The sequence below is a fragment of the Ischnura elegans genome, chromosome 2 (assembly GCF_921293095.1).
Source record: "Ischnura elegans chromosome 2, ioIscEleg1.1, whole genome shotgun sequence".
Taxonomy (NCBI): Eukaryota; Metazoa; Arthropoda; class Insecta; order Odonata; family Coenagrionidae; genus Ischnura; species Ischnura elegans.
Window position 1 is genome coordinate 47,068,642 of NC_060247.1, and position 22,783 is coordinate 47,091,424.

Here is a 22,783-nt window from a genome sequence, read left to right on the forward strand (position 1 = left end):
ATTGTCGTGAAGGGCGAATTTTCACACTCGGATTTCGGCGTTGAGACATGTGCCATATGAAAATTTGGAATCTCCATTCAAACTAGTCCAATTATAATATATTCCATCTTTTTTACTTTAATTATTACCCACTTCTATATCTAATGAGATTGATAACAACTCTTAGAGAAAAACAGGCATAGAATATCACCAATTAAAGTCAGCTGTTATATGCTTGTCATTACCAAGCAATCTAATACATCATCAAGAAATAAGAAGAGGATACAGGTTTTGAATTAGAACTTTTGCTATCCACATTGAAATTATGAAGGCTATCAAGGTCCATATGGCTGTAGCCCATAAAGGTCAGAGCATTCAACCTTCCACAGCATTTTTGAGAATATTGTCTTCAGAAAATTTCTCTGAAATGCAATTCCTTTGCAATTGAATCCCACATACCATATTTTCTCACTACAATCTCACAGTAAGCCACTTGATTCAACTAAAAGATGAACCTAAATCAAACTTACATGAACTGGCTCTGTAAGTTTGATCACTGGGTAAACATTTATGTGGGGTGATTTCAATCCATTGAGAAGCCTCTCAAATGGTGGCTCATTATGAAATATAAATAAAATCGGTCTTCCTTTTTCTCATTTTGGTCTAGAGCATTATGATATAACTTCACCCTGAAGCTTCAGGGTTTTAATGAATCTCTCATAGTGACTCACAGTAACCTCAATGCTTGATCAATCATAGATGATTGAGTTGATATTTCATTTTCACATAAGCCCTTACTCATAAATTATTCATAAACTTCAATTTCTCAGATCACTTATAGACAAAGTGATATTGAGTATGTTGGGAATAACACACAGTGTTTTATATTTTTCTCATGAAATTTGATAGTAAAAATGATATAAGAGCAAATCATCAGTCAGTTAGTAGATAAATATTTCGGAGTCTATGAAAAAATGCTTTGCAATAAATATGGATGGAATCATATATCAATTGATGAGTTAATAATTGAAAATGACTTCTTTCACAAAAATATTCTTTGGTACCTATGTCCTGTGGAAGAAAAAACCTTTTCTTCACTTGCAGTCTTCAGTCAAACAACTGTCCCTCATAGGTATTTCACTATGAAAGCATGTGAAACACTTTGCAACATGGGGACCTCAAAAAAAACAAAACAGCACCATAAATGTCTGCTCTTCCAGCAAAAGTTCAGCCTGTAAGTGTAAGTCTTGACTGGTTGACTGAGTTAATGCCAAAGAGCAAAGCACAGATCACATCTACATGAAGTACTTCTCCCATAAATGAGTCTTGGTGTGTGCCCTGAAAGAAAGATAAGACAATGATGAGGAAGAATCAGTCACTATTTTCTGCAAATTGGATGTGAAAAATAAGGCTGCTGTTGAAGAACCACTAGAGAATGAGCATCCAAAGGTACCATTATTGTGTATGGCTAATTTTGTCATACTGAAATTATAATAGTTCCCTAACATATGTACGTCTTTCCATTGTGTAATGTATTACGTATGCCACTTGTTCCTGCCGCTTCACGGCAGGCAATTGTTTCCTGTAATGAAACGTGGTGTTGCCGCCATCTTGGCAGCCTCATGCCCCGTTTACACAACGATCGTCGCGACGTTGATCCTTACGATCGTAACCTCAAAACGTCGTGTAAACGCGCAGAGTTACCATCGTAGGCCTTTGTACTTTGTACTTACAGAACTCAAACTCTCCTTCGTCCACTTATAGACCTCTTGTTTCACCTCACCATCAGCTGAAAAAATTTTTTCTAACCATAGGAGTCTTCAGGAAGGTGAAAAGATGAAAATCTGATGGCGCCAATGCATGGGAATATGCAGGGTGGTTTAAAACGTCCCAACCAAATAAATTAAAAAATTTCTTCCGCGACAATGAACCTCATGACAGCGCACACTTGGCGGGATTCCTTATCGACGTATTTCACAGAAGCGGCCACTACGACGCAAATATAGGTGCTATCAAAGGTTGTCGGTGCCCGTTGTGTTCAGAGACTACCTTCACTATCACTCGGTGTTACCAACTATTGAAAAAAATCCCACTGCACCAGAGCTAAAGAGTGCTCTTACTTGAGAGTGAACATGTCTCGTATTTCAATTCTGCCGCGTGAATGGCAGTAAAATTCACGCATATATCCATGAGAAAAAAATTGTAGCAAATACCTATGTTTTCGTAAAAAGTGGTATTTTTTCTCATGTCGATTCATGAGTAGGTACATTCAAAGTTGAATAGCAGCTTTTTACCGTTTTTCTTAATTCTGACTTATAATTGAAACGTGTGTAAGAAATACGATGAGGATAAGCCCGCCAAATGAAATCTTCCGCCTTAGGATCCCCTCCAAGGTCTGGGAATGGGGTGGGAGGTGGTGGAATTGGAAGGAACGTGTGAGTCGGCGATTATCTGGACAGCTTCCGCAGTGCTTCCCAAACGGGCAGTGGCTTGTTATGATAGCTGACTTGAGGGCATCTTTGCGATGTACACTAAGAAGACTCCGGAAGTACGCAATGAGCTTGCGTGAGGCTAATAGTAGACCAGATTACTGGAACGATAGATCTATTTAATTAGCGTAAACTTTTCTCTTATTCGAATTTTTAAGAAAATTTGAATTAAACGGCTGAATGAATTGATTTTTCCTTTCATTGTGCATCAATAGCTTGAAAATTCTGCTCCATTATTTTAATAATCGATGAATTAATTCAGTGATTGAACTCAACTTCCTCATGTTCGGTTAAAGTCATATTCTTACATTCGTGAAAAAAACTATTTTGTTGATCGCTAACTTGAAATCTTTAGTTGTATTGAAAGCAATGTCCTGATTGAAATAAATTTTCATTAACGTGTTCTGAAACTAAGGCGGATGCAAGCACTTGTACTTTACGTATAATACCCTCCTTGTACACGCGCATGCATACTGAGAAAATGTTTTTGCAAGAAAGATTTTTTTGGATTGTTCTAGTCCCTTTGAGATAAAATGTTTCTTATATTAAAACAGCTATTCATTTAGTTTTAGAAAGCACCGCCTAAAAACATGCTGATGGATGCCCTAAATATGTATATCACATTTTCATTTCTTTTTGATATATTATGGCTTCAAATTTTTTTTAATAATCCATTCTGAAACGCAGGAAACAGTTCAAAAAAATTAGAAATAGATTGAGAAATTGGTTGGGGAAATAAGAATAAATCAGTGGGATATGAAGAGGAATGAGTGGGTGGGGAATTAATGAGAGGTAAGTAATGTCCCTATATATATGAATACTCTACATACGGAAATGTAAATTCAAACAAAAAGAAGCACAGTCGTTAAATTATTTAACTGTGAGTTCAAGTATCGTCTGTTTTTATAATGGACCTCACGTAAATATTTTTTGAAGGTTGTGGTCACAAGATGGACACATTTTTCAAAACGTGAGCTGTAAAAACTTCAAATAAAAAAAATGGAGCATTGAAATAAACTTTAGGGCGAGTTACTAGCCCCTGCATTTCTGATGATTTTAACAAATGAATCGATGCAGGTAGTGTTCAGAAGATTTATGAAAATTTTGAACGCAAAAATTTGAAAAATGGATCTTTAAATACATATACCTAGTAGTTCAATCAATTCAATGGCACTTCCAAATCTTCATAAATGCTCTTGGCGAAAATCAGGGATTAATTGATTGAGGTGTGACCATGTATGTATTTAATTTTACTAAGCTTCTGATGTATGCATGTCTTATTAAGAACTATTATTTCTTCAGGATATATTATTCAAGTGTCACACATATCAAGAGTATCATCTAATGTTTGTTTTCATGTTAATAATTTAAAGATGAATCTTATTGAATGGCTGAAAATTTTAAGCTCGGATCAGTAATTTAAATAATCGGAATAACTGATCAGAATAGACTGGAGACCTTAAAGACCTTGTTCTATTCGCCGGTTGCCGAAGATTATTCGGAAACTATATGGAGGCTAGGCCATATAAAAAGACGCAGCAATTACAAGTATGTGAAGAAAATAACGGAAGAAAACCACCCGAGGTAGACCTAAAGATAAGAGCTTGAACAAATATAAAGAAGCACGCTTGGGAGAAAACTATCAGGGAACTGAAGGAATTTGTTTGGGAAAGGTAGAAATTGTAGTCTGCAGTGCACCAGTCTTACGATTAATGTACAACAGTAATAATCATTTTCACCAGGGGAGACTAGGGAGGACTGGGTCACATTTTGTAACACAATTTTTTGTGAAAATGTTAGCGGCTTAAATCATATTCTTTTGCAATCCATAGTTGCCTTGACCCTTCAAAATTCCATTGAAAATTCCTCGAGAAATTAGAATGGATGAGTACTGTGGAACTTAGCATTTTCTGAACAAATGACATATGTCCCAGTCCTCCCTCATTCCGGGAGGAAGGGACGGTTAAGTGGGAGGAATGACTGTAATGTATATCTGCAAAAATGGGAACAAATAAATAATATATTCATAATAGGTAAATGGCAAGTATTGTAGTCATTTTTGACAACATTTACACATTTTGCGGTATCAGTAGTAAATGTAAATGAGGATTTCACTCTTTCAGTGTCTCCAAATAAAAATGAAGAATTCAGTTTCAGAGCAATATCTTTTCTTTTTCTATGAAGCTAATGTCTTCTTGTTGAGAGAGGAAAAATTTTAAATTGGCTCCCCTTTTTCGCATTAATTTTACATTATATCCATTATCGTACTCATTTCTAAAGCATTTCCCTGTGCATTACAAAAGAGGAAAACCATTCCACATATCAGATTACTTTGAAAAATTACACTGTCCTTGTACTTGTAAGCAAATACATTGATTACATGTCTTGATAATGCAGATTTTGATGATTTCTTTACTCTTGGCACCTCTCTCACACTTTTTAGCTTTCATCACACTCACGCCTTTATCGCAAAAAATCTACACAGCTTCCGGAATGGTACAAATTGACACTAGTACCATATCTGGATTTTTTCACTAATATCATTCTAAATTACTTATTAGGCATAGTTAAGTAATACTAAAAATTAAAATGCCGTATAAAATACAACTTGAAAAATAATAGTGCTTGGAAGGAGTGGGACACTGTCCTATTCCTCCAACATACCTGATGTCCCAGACCTCCCTAAAGGGTCATTTTGTTTTTCACATGTATTATCAAGTAATAAAAAGAACTAAATTTTATTATTTTATTAATATTATCAGTTATAAACCAAAAGGACACGCATTTTCATCGTTCTTCCAGCGAGAGAAGGTCATAATTAAAATGATAGAACTTTAAAGTTAAAGCATCTCATGAAAGTTTCCAAAATTGGTGTGAAAACCAATATCCTCCTCTTAACTCACAATCCGAAATATGGGCCAGGAGCCATTTTAGGAGGAAATGCATCTACTTCTTCTCATACACGTGGTAAAAGCAAAAGCTAAAAAACTTAAATCAAAAGAGAGAAATCTGAACTGTCCCATGCCTCCCTTGTATCCCCTACTCATGCCTGAAAACCTTAAAATGTTTGAAGCATGGAAGCAATCCGGGTGGTCGACTTCATGCACTTCTTTGAAATTACAAATTAGCATATTTTTTCAATATCATGAGGGAATATTTAAATACAGATGTACATGGATTTGAACCCGAGCCCACGGGATAGGAAGGCAAGACTCTAGCCATCACACCAACCTGATCCCTTCTACCACTTTCAATACGAAGCATAAAATTTTTATAGCATTGATTCCTAGGTATAATTTTTACTTTCGTTGAACATAAGTCACTTGTGCCTCTACGTCAACAAATAGTAAATTTTACCTTGTCAAATAGTCCCTGATGTGAAATTATATCCGTTTGTGCAATAGAACTGGGGTCACTTCTACTGGTTGACCTAACCGTTAATTTTATGACTACATCCCTGGATGCAGTGACAAAATACTTGGCCAATCTCTGCAATAAATTATCAAGATTAAAATCAAATATCGTTTGAAACGGAAAAGGTGTTGAAACTGGAATTTAAATCACTCAACGCTTCATTCAATGATCAATCAGTGAAAAATATTTTGGATCGGGCAGTCTTAAAAAATTCTCTACCACCGCCATGATTTAAACCCGAGCCCTGGTTGGGAAGCCAACAATGTATCCACCACACCAACCCGATCCCTTGGTGGCCGGGAATCCTTGCGGTAACAAAAAACATAAACTCGAAATATTTCGGCGTCAATACTCGGCACGTTGCAATGCGAATCCAGATTTATCCGGATCAGCCTCGTGTTCCAGCTTCCCAAGAGGTCATCGCTTTAATACACACCCAGTCCTAGCTTTCAGGCGCATCCTCGCGTGTCTTGGTCGAAAATTCTCCGACCGGTCCTTCATCATCCGTAATTGGTGGTTTGAAAGCCCTCCAGCCAGAGATATAATAGTCCGCTCCGATTAACGCCTCTCGGCTTCCAACCTCCTAACTATGAATCCAAGTGTGTCGATAGCGTAATTTTGAAGGAATACGTCGATGATAGTAAACGAGGTTGTAATACTTGAACATCTTTTATTATTGGTAATGCTTCATCTTAATATGGTACGTAATCACAAAACTACGCCTGAGTACGTAAATTAGGTACAATATCCATTAGAGTAGTGTGAAAAAAACTCAAGTTATAAATTTCGTGTCGCTATAGCGCGGAAAAGTTGCAATAAGTTAGTAGAAGAAAAAATATTAAAATCGGGAGTCATCTTCCGATCCCACAAAGTGCCACCTCGTCGGAGTATCTTTAAGAGAGTAAACTGGGGATAGTTGTCAAGATTAGTTAACACAGGAGAAGTCTTCATTTCACCCCAATAGATTGGATCCAGTACCTTCCCACACTGAAGAATAACCTAACTATCCAGGTCCATCATTCGCCCTGAAGACGATGGCAGAGAAGGCCATTGAAACGTTGGCAGCCATGTCCATTCTGACCCAACTGATTTCCCGAGAAGACTTCATCAACAAGATTCGCCGAGAAAGCACCAAATCTTTAACCAAATCCTTCATCACACTACAGAAGTTTAGCTTGATTTTATGCATTTCGATGACTCATAATTTGCGAGAACTCTTCAACTCAGGGGAAAATTGCATTTTATCACTCCAGTAGTAGTCGGCACCTAGTCTATATGGCACTCACAACTTCCTATGAAGTAGTTCATTAATTAAGCATGATTTGATTAGATTAGATATAGAATTTGAATAGGATGAAGCTTGGCTAATGCGATATCTTGCTATCTTAATCAAGGATTCCTACAAAAATTGTTCGAATAAATGTGTAGCTTTTTTTCTATTTTAAATCGTTAAGTTTGATTGTGCTGACAATTTTGCATTGACGAGGAAAATTGCAATAATGGTATGTTTTTACCAACAACGCTATTACCATGCTTATTACTATAACTGTTCTGATATCTACCTGCCCACGGAATTTTATGCTACTCTTTATCGATGTGCACCTGTTACATGATTATCGATAAGCTTATTCTTATCCCATTTCGCAAACAAAGTTTGTAAGTAACTTACGGAAAGCTATAAAAAAGAGGCACAGATCTTGGAGATTTGAAGTTATTTGTGCAATGGTAGAACTATGTTTTATCGGGCACTTTCCCAGTTAAATTATAATTTCCCATCCTCATTAACCAAAATTCATTCAGTAGAGTGATTGCTTTCCGTATTTAAGAGCAGCAAATGAAGGGTAGTTTTTTTTTAAATTATTAGAAATTAATTTTAATGTCCGTTTTGAATTTTTAAGAGACGCTTTTTCCAAAAACACTGAAAAATACTTATATGACAGCACGTGGCTTCAAACATGCTGCCATTTTTACCATGTGTTTGATTTAAAAATAGACATTATACATGGGCAGGGCATAAAAGAGTAGATTTTTTTGGAAATGTGCCAACTTTAATCATTATCAAAGGCATTGGGAAAAAACTGTGAAATGAAAGTACATCTTATGATGTGTCTCCATGTGACATGTGAATTTTTTGCTTTTGAAATGCCTTCTTCCGGTCAGCATATTTATCATTTGTTTGATGTCGATCTGAGAAGAAATTTTAATGCCCACTACAGAAACGCAAGGATATAATATTTTGATGGACAAAACATTTTACCATTGATTTTGTACAGCATTTCTTAGCAATGCGAATCGTTTTAACAAAGTTTATTTGATATATGCGATGCAAAGAGAGTTCAGTGTTTATTGGTGCAATGTCATGTCTATGATCAAAAAATGAACGAAAGCTAACTCTACACGACTGAAGAGAGAAAACGGAGAGTATATTGCGTGCAAATGCCTCCCAAAAAATCCCCTAGATCAAATCGTGGATATAATTTCCCGCTGAGGTTTTCATGGAATCCAAACTCCAAATGACATGCTTTGAAGTGAAGGTGGAAGGTATATATAAGAGGAATGGAAAGTTCTGATGTCATTTATTTGAACGAAATTTGTCAGTGGGTAAGTATCATTTGCAGTAGATCCATCCAAATTTTGCCCATAAAACTCCATATAAATTCTACGTACACTTTTTACTCTAAATAAAGAGTGCACAAACAGTTTTTGTATCGCGTGATATTGATTCGGTACATATTTCTGTAACATTTCCCGTATTAGTAATTCCAAAATATGCAGTAAAAACCCACTAAGAACTTTATTTAATTTCAAAAAATGACAGCAACGTTCTCACTGAGCGATTGTTTACTTTACAGCAATGTGAGAAATAAGCAGTACGGAAAGGGTGAAATAACATAGTCGTGTGATTTTGAAATAATTAATTTGCCATCTTTTTTCACTCGCCAACTTGCATAATTTTCCTCAGCATAGTTATACTCATTAGAATCGGTCAAATAAATGATCTTATGATAGACTTTTTTAAGATATGCATAATAAAGTAGGTATCCGTCATAAATTCACCTTCACTTTGGAGCTAGTCCCTCATTGAGCAAAAATAGTGTTAATTTGATGTTTTCCTGCGACTTGCATGAATCGGTGTAGAGATGGAACGATAGCTTGATAATGGGATATTATGTATAAAATTATTTTACCACTGTCATTATTTTCCGTTTTCATGTACCGTCTTGAGACTACATCAGGACTACTGTTATTTAAAAATTGAAAAATACGTAATGCGAAAAGATCATTGATATTTGAGGGATATTTCCATTTCTTCACTATAATTCATTAAGGTCGCAGATTTTGGCCAAAAGATTATTGTATGTAAGGCAATTGCATTCAAGTTTTCGTAAATACGCATTGATTTGGTTTATACAGGGGATTCTTCATTATTCCTCTGCCATCTCTACTCACCCTTCCTCAGTCAATATGTAATTTGCGCGGAAATATAGACTCTCAGTAGGAATCTTCAAAATTAAATGTCTAAGAACGTAATCTAGCTATGACAGTAGTAATGTGTGCGACTTTACTTTGCGGAACGATAAAATAGATAAAATGAAAATAACAACATAGCTAAAAGTGAAATAACGTGACTTTGGTTGTAATCATGCGTCATTGTTATGGTGATACAACCTTATTAATAACACAGTGTGGACCAAATAATGGATGGGAATATAGCATTTGCCTGGAATCTACTTGACGAATTGTCATCATCTTACATTGAAAAGGTCCTTTAAAAAAAATAGTGTGGCCAGTTATCAATACGATTGCTTATCGGAAGTTGCATTTGTATAAAGTCTCTAAATGGATCTTCATTAACGGATCCCTTGAGATTCGCACCTTAAATAATTTAACCTGAATTTGGCTCCTTTTTCTACAGATATCCCAGCGCTGTTTGAAGATCAGAAGAGAAAAGAAGAGAAGAGGCCGTTGATCATTTGCCATGAAGAGAATTTCTGTTTCACGCTCTGTTTCATGCTGGTGCTGACACCGGTGTTTGGGTCAAAAGTTCACCTTGGGAAATTGTGGACTAGAGCAGTCGATTACTCTCGCAGGTTTCTTTCCGGTAAGTAAAGTTCATCCTTCCTCCATATCGTTCGCCGAATTACATATTATGCTTACACTACTGGCATTCATTGAATAGAAAAAATATAAGAGATTTATTACGGATAGGTTTCCCGTCAACAAAGTCTTTATGATGATATTCAGTTAACCTACATTTTCCACCTAAAGTGTTTTGTAAAAACGAGCAGCAGTCTTTCAAGTATGCATACCTTCCACTGCATCAAGTTTTCATATTAATTAATACAAGCAGGTGCCGTAATGTTATGTAAAGGTATTTCTCCTTTACTTGAAGAGTGAAGAAGAGCAACAGGATTGAACTGTGAGCCGTAACTGAGCCATGGAGCGAATCACTCTCTTGCTATTGGTCCTGACGCCGCTGTGCTCAGGTCAGAAGTTCACCTTAGGAAGCTGTAAATCAACACAATCTTACGCGTTGGCTGCTTATTTTGCTGTAAGTATAATTTCTAGTTACACCATACGACATTTAAAACATAACTACTATAATGCTGAAATTCTAATTGAGGAACAATGTAGCCCTCCATTTCTACCTTTCCAAGCTATTTCCTTCACACCCTTGATGTTCTTATTTCTCGCGTCCTTTATCTTCCCCGGGCACTTATATCCGTTGTATTCCTCGCGTAATCACTGCCTTTTGAGATGGTCTACGGACAAGGTCCCTCTGCGATGCACAATTCTACACTTTCCACAGTTCTACAAGTCTGTTCTACAATTCCCTTGCTTTACGAATCCTCCGAAAAAAACTTATCCTTTCTCATCCTATGCGTCTATTTCTTCTTCAGCACTCAGCGCCATCGTCATGTATCATTTTCAGGTCAGCTTTTCAATCGGCCCATTATGCTATGCGAAAATTGACGTTGCCCGCATTAATTTTTTCACATACTTTTTTTACTTAATTCACTGCAACATATCAAGGTGTACATAGGTCATAAGCTATAGTGGATATTTCTGAGAAATTCTCAGATAACAAAGGAATCGCCGTGTTTGATAATAATGGGTGATATAAGTTTCCTATGGGTTTGTTGCCTTATGTTCACATGCACCTCCATTAGTTTGATTAGGTGTTATTAAACGGAAAGCATGGGCATTGAAGCCACCATTTTTTTTAAATTGAGGATTGAATACAGCTTTAAAAACGTTGGTGTTAAAAAATAATAATACAATACGCATCTTCTTCAGGACCTTGTGAATGAGTGGTATCTGTACGCGATGACCCCAACTTTGTACTTCCATAATTGGAAATGCATTACCCTAACGGGTACGGCAGCAACAACCAACGTGGAGTACAACTTTGGCATTTCTGGAACAGACAAAATGTGAGTATAATACTTAAATTGTTAACTTATGTATAGGGTAGATTTTTTAAACCTTACCTCCACCCAAATCGCACCACCATTCTATAAACCAATTTACTAGACACACATGCAATCTGATGGCTATATTTTTAAACCTCCTGCATCCCCAAACACGCCACACATCAGTTGTGGTCAACGTTGTTGAGACAAGTCTGTTGCGTGGATATTAAGAAAATAAGTGTTTCTTTCACTATTATTTTTCTTCTTTTTACGAGGATATTGAAAATAGATCAGCTCTATTTCAGATATATTTAGCCAGATATTGTATATCTGGAGTCTACCATGCTTCGCCGTAGCCAGCATGGCATGGTCACGTGCTTTGGCAGTTGAAATGTTCAATAAATATTAAATTGCAATTCGATATGCCTCTGACTGATTCATCAAAATTCACAGCCCAAACTGTGAAAGGTGTGGATATTTGGCTTATTTCACGTAAAAGTTAAAAAAAAATTCATCGGGAGAAAAAATATGAAAGCTTGAAAAAATCGATTAGTTTTCGGTACCTATATATCGACTTGATTTAACATGGGAGCCTTAAGAGACTAAAACTTTTTCGCTTTTATTTTGTACTTTTAAACATCTGAGGAACATGATATTCAATGGACATAAGCAAATTTTTTGGTCGATTTTTTGGTGTGGTTGTGATTGCGACAAATTGATATTTAGTATTTTTTATTATTTTTTGAACATTTTCTATGGTTATCTTATGGAAAAAGTTTAGGAATTTTTTTGATTAGCTTGCAATAATCGTACGGCAAATTCCTTGACTTATAAGATGGATAGTTTTTTGGTTGATTTTTTGGCTATCTTGGAATTTTCTTATGTCGAAACAATTCCGAGGAATAAACGATATCTGTTTTCAATTGTCGTGATGGGCGAATTTTCAAACTCGGATTTCGGCCTTGAGACATGTGCCATATTAAAATTTGGAGGGTACTTCGTACCCTCGCGGTCTACCCTAGGGTAGAGGGTTACGGGTAAAGCAGCTGTTTTTTCGTAACCCTCTTGGTTAATTGGTAAATAATAAAATTCCGAAATATATCCTTCACGCGAAAAATCATTGTCGAAATTTTTTTTGTGGAGCATAAAATCTTGAATATCTTAGCAACCGTTTCAGCTAGAGGAATGTGACTTTCAGGGTAATAATATTATAAAAATGGCAACTTTTGCAATGATGACCATTCCGCTCGATCGATTCATGTACGAGTTATATCCATTCCAATCTCCTTGGATACGCTTTAATCGCTAATGACTTTTTTGTTAATCAAGTTTTTAACATGAAAGTCATAAACAATATAACTGATAATGTGTTTCATCTGACAAAAGTTAAATCAAGCGGATCGATTGATTTGACTCGAAGTTATGATTGATACGAGGTTGCATTCGATGGAGCCCTTTTTCAAACCTATTTACATAGTTACGGATATAAAAATTTTAATGAATTATGCGCACAAATAAATTATTAAGATGAGTAATGTTTCGTAATGAGGATATATCGATATGAGTTTATAACTTTTTGTAAGTGGTCCCCGGAAGAAATACACGCATCGCCCTATCTACGTCACCAATATAAGTACATAGGTGAAATTTGGAATGGGGGTAGTTGAGAAGTCAGGGATACGGGAATTACCATAGAAGGGATATCAATAGGATTGCGAATTTTTCAATACAGGTGTCGGTATAGTCGAAAGTACGATTCGAATTTTATAGAAAATTAGCATAACTTGATTAGTGTATACGTTGGACCAATGAAATTGTTGAGCGGAGTATTGAATGCATTGGGTGCATCCAGGGGGAGCTCCACTCACTGAGCGGAAGGTGAGCGAACCACCGCTCTCCCCCTGGATGCGACCGCTCACTACCCGATCACTAGTGAGCGGCCGCCATATTTGTGAGCGTTCTCCCGGGTATGATCAAGCGCTCACCGAACAGGTGAGCGACGGCGCGAGTTCAAAATGATGCCGAAGAACTGTCGAGTCGGACAGCCGTATTAATTATATATTGTAACCTTTCGAACACTGGATGACTTATAGTTAATGTAGGCATATAAAATGCGATTGGCAGAAGGCCTATTTTTATGTATTTATATACTAAATTAGATAGCCAAAATAGTATTTTGCGGTGGAATTTCGTCGTAAGCCAGGTGTATAGTTTAGAAGTAGTCTTCGTTGAAAAAGGGATTTTCGAGTTGAAATGCGATTTTAATTCTCCATTAATGTTTCATAGGCCTCAGATTTATTCAAATATATCTATTTACGCAAATCGCGGGGTATTGTTTGCCCGGTTAGTCAAAAAATAAGGCGTGAGTAATTTTTCTCCTGGGTTAACTAATTAATTGCTTCTACATTGGCTTCAGGCCGTTTTACACAGGGGACGTTATTGCGCAATAGCTGACGTATATATATGAAGTTACAATCAAATTTGCGTTGTGTAGAGCGGTGAATTTCTATAACACACGCGAGAATGCGAAGATGTAATGCGGCAAAATATCCCCTGCCTTAGTTCCAAACATGTTTTCAGTGCTAACCTGTGGAATGACGTGGTCCATGTGAAACTGCCTTTACGAACTTTATTGTATTTTACTATATCATTCATAATAATATTTTTATTTGCCATCATAAAAAATAATGAGAAGAGTGTACACACTGTCACAAGTACTGTGAGGTAAGGCACATAAATACAGGACAGAAACAAAAATACTCATATTAGATTAGATTCAACAAAAAAGGCATTCAGTAGGAAGATTAAAATATTTTACCTGTATAAATACTAGTACCTATATTAATATTGATCTTCTGGTAGAGAAATATATTATAGTGATACCATATGGCTAAGAGTAAATACTTTCATGTGACCTTTGACAAAGTGAGTGGCATACATAATGTAGATGACAGAACTAAAAGTTTTGAAGGTTATAGGCCATGTCATATTTAATTGATTTAATATCGTTGTGGCTTAGGAAATTCTAATACACAGGTTAAGGGCAGAATTCAAAAAAGTCAATTCAAAAGTCAAAGAACATTCAAAGTCCATTCCTCAATTAGAAGCTCATGTGGCACATAGCTCACTTCCAAAGTAATGTCAGATTTGGTTAGTACCATAACACCAGAATATTTTACTTTGACCAGCATTTCCTCAAAATATCCACAACACTACGTTCCGGAATGCTGAGTTATTTAACTTCACCATTGGTCAACCAATGTTCACAAATAGTTTATTGTGATAACAATAACAACGTCTGGTTACGTCCTTGATCACTTATTAAATCTCATTCAAGAAACTATAAGACGAAGCGGATTTCACGGAATTAGCAAATGTGAAAGTATTTCTTTCTAAACATGGGAAATACGTCCATTTTAGTTCAACGAATTCTTTTATCAAGACTTTAATGTCAGCCACCACATTCTCAACGAAATGTTAGGACGATTGTTACTAAAGGCATTTCAAATAAATATCACGCGACTTCTAAGGAACTGTTAGCGATAAATCCTTAATATCCGTACATTAAGAGTGATATATATTCGGGACAGAGTCACAAGGTATGAACTTATCACAGGAGTTAAAGGATATTTCGCAGCCGCTACACGAAAGTAAACACAAGCGCTGGGCGCCATATTGAATGTTTTGCATTTCAAGTTCCCCACCAAAGCGCTCACAGAGCATTCACCATCCAGGGAGGAATGTGATCGCTCAGTGAGCAATGACGTCACAGTCCGCTCACTGATCAAGGAGTGATCACTCCCCCTGAATGCACCCATTCTTTCTCATGAAATGACACGCTTCGCTCCTCGCTGCTGGCAGCGGGAGCTCGAAAGCGAAAAATGGGACCCGCTTACACTCTCAGAACATAAGAGGGTCATTAAAATAAGGCATGGTAACTCCACTTCCCGCATCGACGTCCTTTTCAAAGAGGCAGAAAAGCATTTTGTAGATATCTGTCACCGCTACCACGCCTGGCGGGAACAACAGTGTCCCCCACTCCCTGACCTTCCTACCTTACCATACGAAAAGATTAGCGATCTCGAAGCCTCAATCCAAGGGGAGGAGGTGGAGGTGGTTCTCCGCTCACTCCCCAAGGGCAAGTCCCCCGGCTCGGACGGGATCCCATACGAGTTTTACACCTTATGCTGGGATATTTTAACTCCTTTTTTAAGTAGACTATTTAACTTCTTTTATACATTAGTATGCGGGACATTGACAGTAATAAGACTGTTGAGGAAAGATAGGATAATAACGGGAATAGTCAAAGCGGCGGACAAGTCAATTGGTTACGTTGAAGAACGTGGGCACAGCACAGGGCAAAATAATGTATAGACAAATTAATAATCGATTACGGCGTGAAACAAAGAGAGCAAGGGAGGCTTGGTGGAAAAGACAGTGTAAGGAAATGGAAATGTTGCGGAAGGATGGAGAAGTAGGCGCGATGTACCCCAAAGAGAAGTTGCTATTGGGAAGCAAAAGAGGACAAGCCATGGCTAAAATTAAGGCTAAAGATGGGAGGATACTAACCTTGCGAGAAGAGGTACAGGGTAGATGGAAGGAATGCGTGGAGGACCTGTATGACGGAATGAACAGACCAGAGAGATTGACTCTAGAGGAGGAAAGTGCAGAGGAGGAGGATAATCTTGGGCCGAAGATATTAGATTCGGAAATAGAGACAGCACTCCGTGATATGAAGGCTAGGAATGCAGTAGGGGCGGACAATATACCGTGTGAGCTTCTGAAGAACCTAGGGAAGGAAGGTAAGAAAAGTTTTTTCGAGCTAGTGCGCAGGATCAATGAGGAGGGATGTTGGCCGCAGGATTTCATGAAGACGGTTTTAATTCCGCTTCCGAAAAAGAAGAAAGCTGTGGAATGCGGAGGTTATAGGACTATCAGCCTAATATCGCATGCGGCGAAAGTGGTGCTGAGGATATTGAACAGACGAATGGATGCGAGAGAAAACGAGTATTTGGGCGAAGATCAGTTTGGTTTCTGAAAAGGGAAGTCAACTCGTGATGCAGTAGCAATAATGAGGTCCCTCGTGGAGAGGAACCTAGAATATCACCAGGATGTATATGCGTGTTTCGTGGATTTTGAGAAAGCGTTTGATAGATTGAACTGGGTTAAGTTAATGGATATTCTCAAGAGAATAGGTGTAGATTGGAGGGATAGACGACTGGTTCGTAATCTGTATATGGCCCAGACTGCGCAAGTGAGGGTAGTGGACGGAGAACCTGGGTGGGCAAGCATTGGCCGAGGTGTGAGGCAAGGCTGTCCTTATTCGCCGCTGCTCTTTAACATGTACGCTGAAGAGATGGTAAGGGAAGCGCGGGATGAGTTATGAGCTGGAATAAAAGTGGGAGGAATGATGTTCAATTCAGTGAGATTCGCGGATGATCGGGGCGTTGATTAGCCAGTCAGCAAGGGGGCTTCAGGCTCTAGTGGCTGCGTTATACGATCGTTTCGAGGAGTATGGGATGAGAATTTATCATAAGAAAACTAAGGTTATGCGGTTTTGTAAAGCATCACGAGCGAGGAATGTGAGACTCAAGATAAAGGTGGGTGGTGAAAAACTAGAGCAGGTTGAGCAATTCAACTATTTAGACAGTAGGTACGTTAGAGGAAAACGGATACAGTAGTAAGGATATAAGGAAGAGTATTGCATTAGTAAAGGAGGCGTTCATGAACAGGAAGGAGCTTCTGAGAGGATCGTTGTGCAAGAGTTTTAAGGAAAGGTTAGTGAAGAGTTTGATCTGGAGTGTAGCTCTCTACGGTGCGGAAACGTGGACACTGAGGAAAGAAGATGAGAGAAGATTGGAGGCATTCGAGATGTGGGTATGGAGAAGAATGGAGAGGGTGAAATGGACGGAGAGGAAAAGGAATGACGAAGTACTGGATATGGTTGGCGAGGAGAGGCAGCATTTAGATGAGATACGAAGAAGACAGAAGGTATGGATGGAGTTAGTGCTTAGCGGTGAGGGGATGTTGAAAATGGTGTTAGTGGGTAGAATGTTAGGGAAACGAGGGAGGGGAAGGAAAAGAATAGGATTTTTAGATGGATTGAAAGAGAGTAGGCCTTACAGTGAATTAAAGAAGGTAGTGCTGGAAGAAGAGGGAGGCTCCCAGCTCACTTCTTGAATACTCCATGAAAACCTACCTTAATCGGTAGAATACTATAATAATGATATCCTTCCGGCGGCGAGCTGGTTCCAAGTCAGCGGACCGCCGTGATCTCATTACCAAAGAAGGATCGGCCGACGTCGTATGACGACTTGCGGCCGATCGCGTTACTCAATTGTGATATTAAAATTTTTACGCGTATTTTATAAACAAGAATATCAGCCGTTGCCGGCATTATCTTACACGATTCCCAGCGTGCGTTGTTTAACCAATGTAATATTTTAGACGCCTGTGTTTTATTAAGAGACCTTTTTATCACGCCAACGGACGATTCTTTCTATTCCATTTTAGCATTAGAATTAAGTTAGGTGTTTGACTTATTCGTGTCAAGTATATTATATCGGTTTTAAAAAGATTGGCTTTCTCCGATATCTTTTTAAACGCAATTAATTTATTGTATACAGATGCCACGGCCTGTCTTCTGGTAGGGGACGGGATCACAGGACCCATAGCAATAAGAAATTCAGTTCGCCAGGGGTGCCCCTTATCCATGGCCCTTTTTGCAGTGGCTATGGACCCCCTCATTAGGGGACTGCAACTGGTGGGTATTGGCATATATCGTTTCGGCTATAGATACACGGGGATCGTGTACGCCGATGACGTTATCCTATTTTTAGACAAAGCAGAACAACTTCAAACAGCAAAAGAGGTAATTGAGGCTTACACGGTGGGAGGAGTCGAGATCAGTTACAAAAAGAGCAAGGCAATTGTCTTGAAATGAACCCCCCTCCCCCGCCAGATCCCTACTGGAAGGTGACGACGAATCCGGTCAAAATTCTGGGACTGTGGTGGGAGATGCCAATACCCGCCATGATAAATCATAATTGGGAGATTGTGCCGAGGGCAATAAATTTCAATCTAAATAAATACACTTACGTAGTTCTTCCCTGACGGCAAGGGTTAAGATAATCAATAATTTAATTTACCCGAAGATATGGTACGTGGCCCACACATGGATCTTAACTAGACAACACCATGCAATGTTAATTAAAACACCAACATTATGATTTGGCATAAAATGCTTTTTAAAGCCAAAAGGCAGCAGCTTTATTTTAATCGCGATAAGGGAGGGTTACATCTGCATGATGCAGGTCTGAAATGGAGAATAGTTTTTTACAAATTAAAAATTCTAAAATCCTGGGCGGATGATTTTTTCTCTGTGGATCTTCGCACCATTTACTAATTTTGGCCTTTGGTGGTGCGATTTGGGTAACCTGTAGTCTAAATCGCACCGTATGCAAAACTTTGAAATTGAATTATTTTGCTTGTGTCCGACTTGGAATTTATTGTTGCCAAAAATAGTGAGGCAAGCAGGCATACCGTCCTATATAAAGCAGCATTATCAACTCATATTTTGTCTCCTATTTCTCAGATAAGTTGCTTTACTACAGAAACTGTTGCGATTCGGTGACCTTTCCCTATATCCGAGGGAATATTCCGTAACATTTATCATTATTTTGTAAAAAATGAACGATAATGTGTGTGATTTAACACTTTTTCGGAGGATAACATTGATAACCTTTACTCGGGTTAGCTACGACAAGGATATTAATATTACCCTACGCCTGTCACTCCGTGTCGTCACACATTCTCACTTTATTTCAAACTCTGTCACAAACGGCAGACAAAAAATTGGCTAACCAGATAACGGTATCATTAAAATCCGGCGACAACTGAGGTGTCTCGTTTACTAGCCACATTATCGCTGCCCCTTCGTAACATTCTAGAGCAAAGCAATAAAATTCGACGCCAAAACAAGTATAGAGAAGAAGTGGGCGGGATTCAAATGAATTACTTTGTTTCAGATCCAACAAATATTGCGTTGGGTTTATTAAGGAATGAAATGCCACAATAAAAATTATTTCTATGTATTTTATGAGAGAAAATATTGCTGTATGAGGTTGAATGATCGAGGGAGTGAAAATTTCTAACGATGAGGCATTGGTTTATATTTAAGCTTGAGTGTTCTTCAATTAGTATGGAAGAGAATAAGTGCATTTTTTTCAAAGATGAAAATTTAATTTTTTCTACGCTAAATTTTTTCATTCTGCAGCATAAATAGTTAGCTTTTTATTCGGTTTTCAATAATAACATTGTCGCGGCGATTGGCTCAATGCAATCCATTCATTCCCATTCGCCTAGAACGCCGCATATCCGAAATTACGACTGAGTTAGATAAAAAAATGCGTAGATTTTTTAATCAATTTTGTTACGCTTTCCTACCATTAGCCGATAATCATCCATTTTCCCCTGTGCTAATGAAGTGAAAATTCCAGCGATGCTGTGATTAAAAAACCTGGAACACAGACTCAGTAACTGGGAATTTCTAATACTACTTAACTGTGTTATACTCGTCACTGTTGCTCATTATTTATCTTCTCCGTTCCAGAACTGGAAGTCCATTATCATCAACGGCAAACCTAAAAATTACAGCGCTTGTAGATCCTTCTGCAGACGCTGTCGCATCAAATAAGTACATTTTTACATTTGGAAATGCTTGTGAGTATTTGTATATTTTATATTCATGCATTGTTTGCTTTGATGGTGCAAAAGGTTTTCATTGCCATGACTCTACAGCAAGGAAAATTGGACATGGTTGGTTCTTTCAAAACAAAAATAAACATCTGAATCGCGTGATATCCTCCGATCGCACAGGACATTGAATATTTCGATAAATTCATTCATTTTTATCGAAAATATCTCAAGTTTTTGCTTCTATGCCTTTTCCCCTCAAGTAAAAACGTTGCTCCAAGGTCATCCCAGAACTCAATAAAGCCAGCACCCAAAATTCGTAGGACGTAGTTCTGCGGCACAGCAGGTGGGTGAATTTTCCAATCAGGAATGACTATAAACCGCTCATGCTAAATATTGGAACGAAAAATGATTTAATAGCTACGAAAGTATCGCTATTCAGTTATTTTTATAATCTCTCCGTCTCTCGCTGAATGGTTGATCGATAGTATTAAAAATCCTAATATCTTAAAAAGTATTGAAAGATTTGCGCCATTGAAAGATGTTATTTGGAAAGATAGTAATAAGTTTTCCTGCATTAATATTACTTCATGAAATTATCACGTAAAAAAGTGAATAAAAGAACAAGGGAGCAATTGGTTGCACTAGATGCGCAAATAAGTTCTTTCTGTTTCTAAAATGGTAATACAACTTAATTGTGAGGAGATGGTTACAAATGAATTATTTTGAGTGCAGTCTATCATAAGCTACAAGTTTTGCCTATTCTTGTAGTAGAGCTCGAATACCGTAAAAGTAAACGGGTTCATCTTTTCAGGCTATCCACGTACGGGCCATTTTTTTATCTCTTCGTGTTACCGCAATTGCTGATCAACCAGACTACGTGCCATCGAACGGAACAAGTAATAATCGTATTGCGAAATATCTGGGTATTGTATCGGTAAAGCAATAATTTTCGATAAATCCTTGTAAACAATCAGTTTTCGAAATTTCCAGTGATTAACGCGATATGAAGGAATAATCAAATATTTTTTACTTCGTTTTGGCAGAATTCTCCAATTTCAAGCTCGTTAACCGTACTTTAACATATTAGGTCTAGTATTAAACATAATTATGCATAATACTAATAATATACAAGTCTCCCTCCAGAAATTTAACTTAGAAGCATTAAATATGATACATATTTTAGTTTTAGCTTGCACGAGAATCATTATTTCAGACTTCTAATCGAGTCGTTATTTTGTATCATTTATCTATACATTAAATTCCATCCGAATAAAAAATACCCCATGAAGATTTATTCAATTTTTTGAATTCAAAGTAATAAGCTGGCAAGAGTAAAAGTTACTTCTTAAATAAGGAGAATGGTTTTTTTTAATGAAATTTAAATTCTTCCTGCAGTTTATGTTAAAAATTAATTCAACGTAATCATTTTTTTAGTATGAGTGAGTTTCAATGTTGAATGTAAATTATGTCCTTTATAGTGAAGGCTGGTTCTGCAAGCTACTATCTACTCAGAGCTGATCTCTCCGATTACTCCGTATTTTACTCCTGCGAAAATTATGGATTTGGAAAAATAGGTAAGTTTATTAATGATTTAAGTAACAAATAATAAGCCAACAAACTGCGTGGGGTAGAACATACATAAGTTGTCTATATTAAAGCGTTTGAAGTCTCATAAGGAAATCTGGACTTGAAATCAGATTGCTAGAACCAAAGTTATTTTTTGCAAGTATAAACTCTGAGATTTCAGTAATTGCTTTATTTACAACACATTCAGTGCAAAAAGATTACAGAAGACTTTCTTACTCTTACCCCTGTGGCCATTCGAAACCTAGAAAGTCTTTGGCCTCCCCAACTAGGCGCCTCCACATTCTACGTCCGCCTGCCATATCCAGCTGTGCTCCCATATTTCTCACATCCTTCTTAACTTCATCGTCCCAGCGCATTCTTGCTCTTCCTACCGGTCTTTTGCCTTCGAGTTTGCCTTCCAAAACTTGTTTCAGCATGGTGTCCTCACTTCTTCCAAGGAGGTGGCCCAGCCATCTTAATCTCTTGCTTGTAATTTTTCCAACGATATCTGGTCCTTTGTATAGGTCTCTAAACTCTTTATTCTTCCTAATTATCCAATTTCCTCCTTCCTTCATTGGGCCGAATATTCTTCTTAAGACTTTGTTTTCGAAAGTTATGAGCTTCTCTTGTGATACTTTTGCAAAAGCCCACGTTTCAGAGCCATACAATAATATTGACATGACTGTTGTTTTATATATTCTATGTTTTTTTGTATATGACAAGAATTTATTTTTAAATAGTTTTACTAGGCTCCAATATGATCATTAAACTGCTGATATTCAGGCGTTCATATCTACATCTTTTTGTTGTTGTTCGTTAGTATCACTCCTAAATATTAAAATTGATAAGTTTTTTCAATTTATAATTTAATACTGGTATATACTTCTCTTTGCCCCCCTTTCTCCTAATTTTTTTGTAATTTGTTTTTTCATCGTTCACTTTTAAGCCTACTTTGTTCGCCTCTTTTAACAGCACCTAGTCGTATTAGGTCTTCCTTGCTTTCAGCAACAATTTCTACATCATCGGAAAAAGCTAACAGATTAATCTTCTCTGGAATTTTGTCTCCACCTGGTGTACCTCTTCCAGTGCAACATTGAAGAGAAGTGGAGAAAGTGCATCTCTGTGTCTATTAACTGTATTTATTTTAAACGTGTTAATTATTTTCTTCCCACTTTAACTTTGGCTTTGGACGGTTTTACACACATTTTGGCTAGTTCGACAAGT

General features: G+C 37.4%; 1 protein-coding gene across 2 annotated transcripts in view; it reads right to left on the minus strand.

Moving 5' to 3' along the window:
• Positions 1-922: 922 nt before the first annotated feature.
• Positions 923-22,783, minus strand: part of LOC124153677 (UDP-glucuronosyltransferase 2B7-like) — a 372,180-nt gene continuing 350,319 nt past the window's right edge. For both annotated transcript variants that reach the window (XM_046526984.1, XM_046526982.1), the window contains one exon: positions 923-1,317. The gene's annotated coding sequence lies outside the window, so the exon portion shown is untranslated. The remainder of the gene's footprint in view (positions 1,318-22,783) is intronic.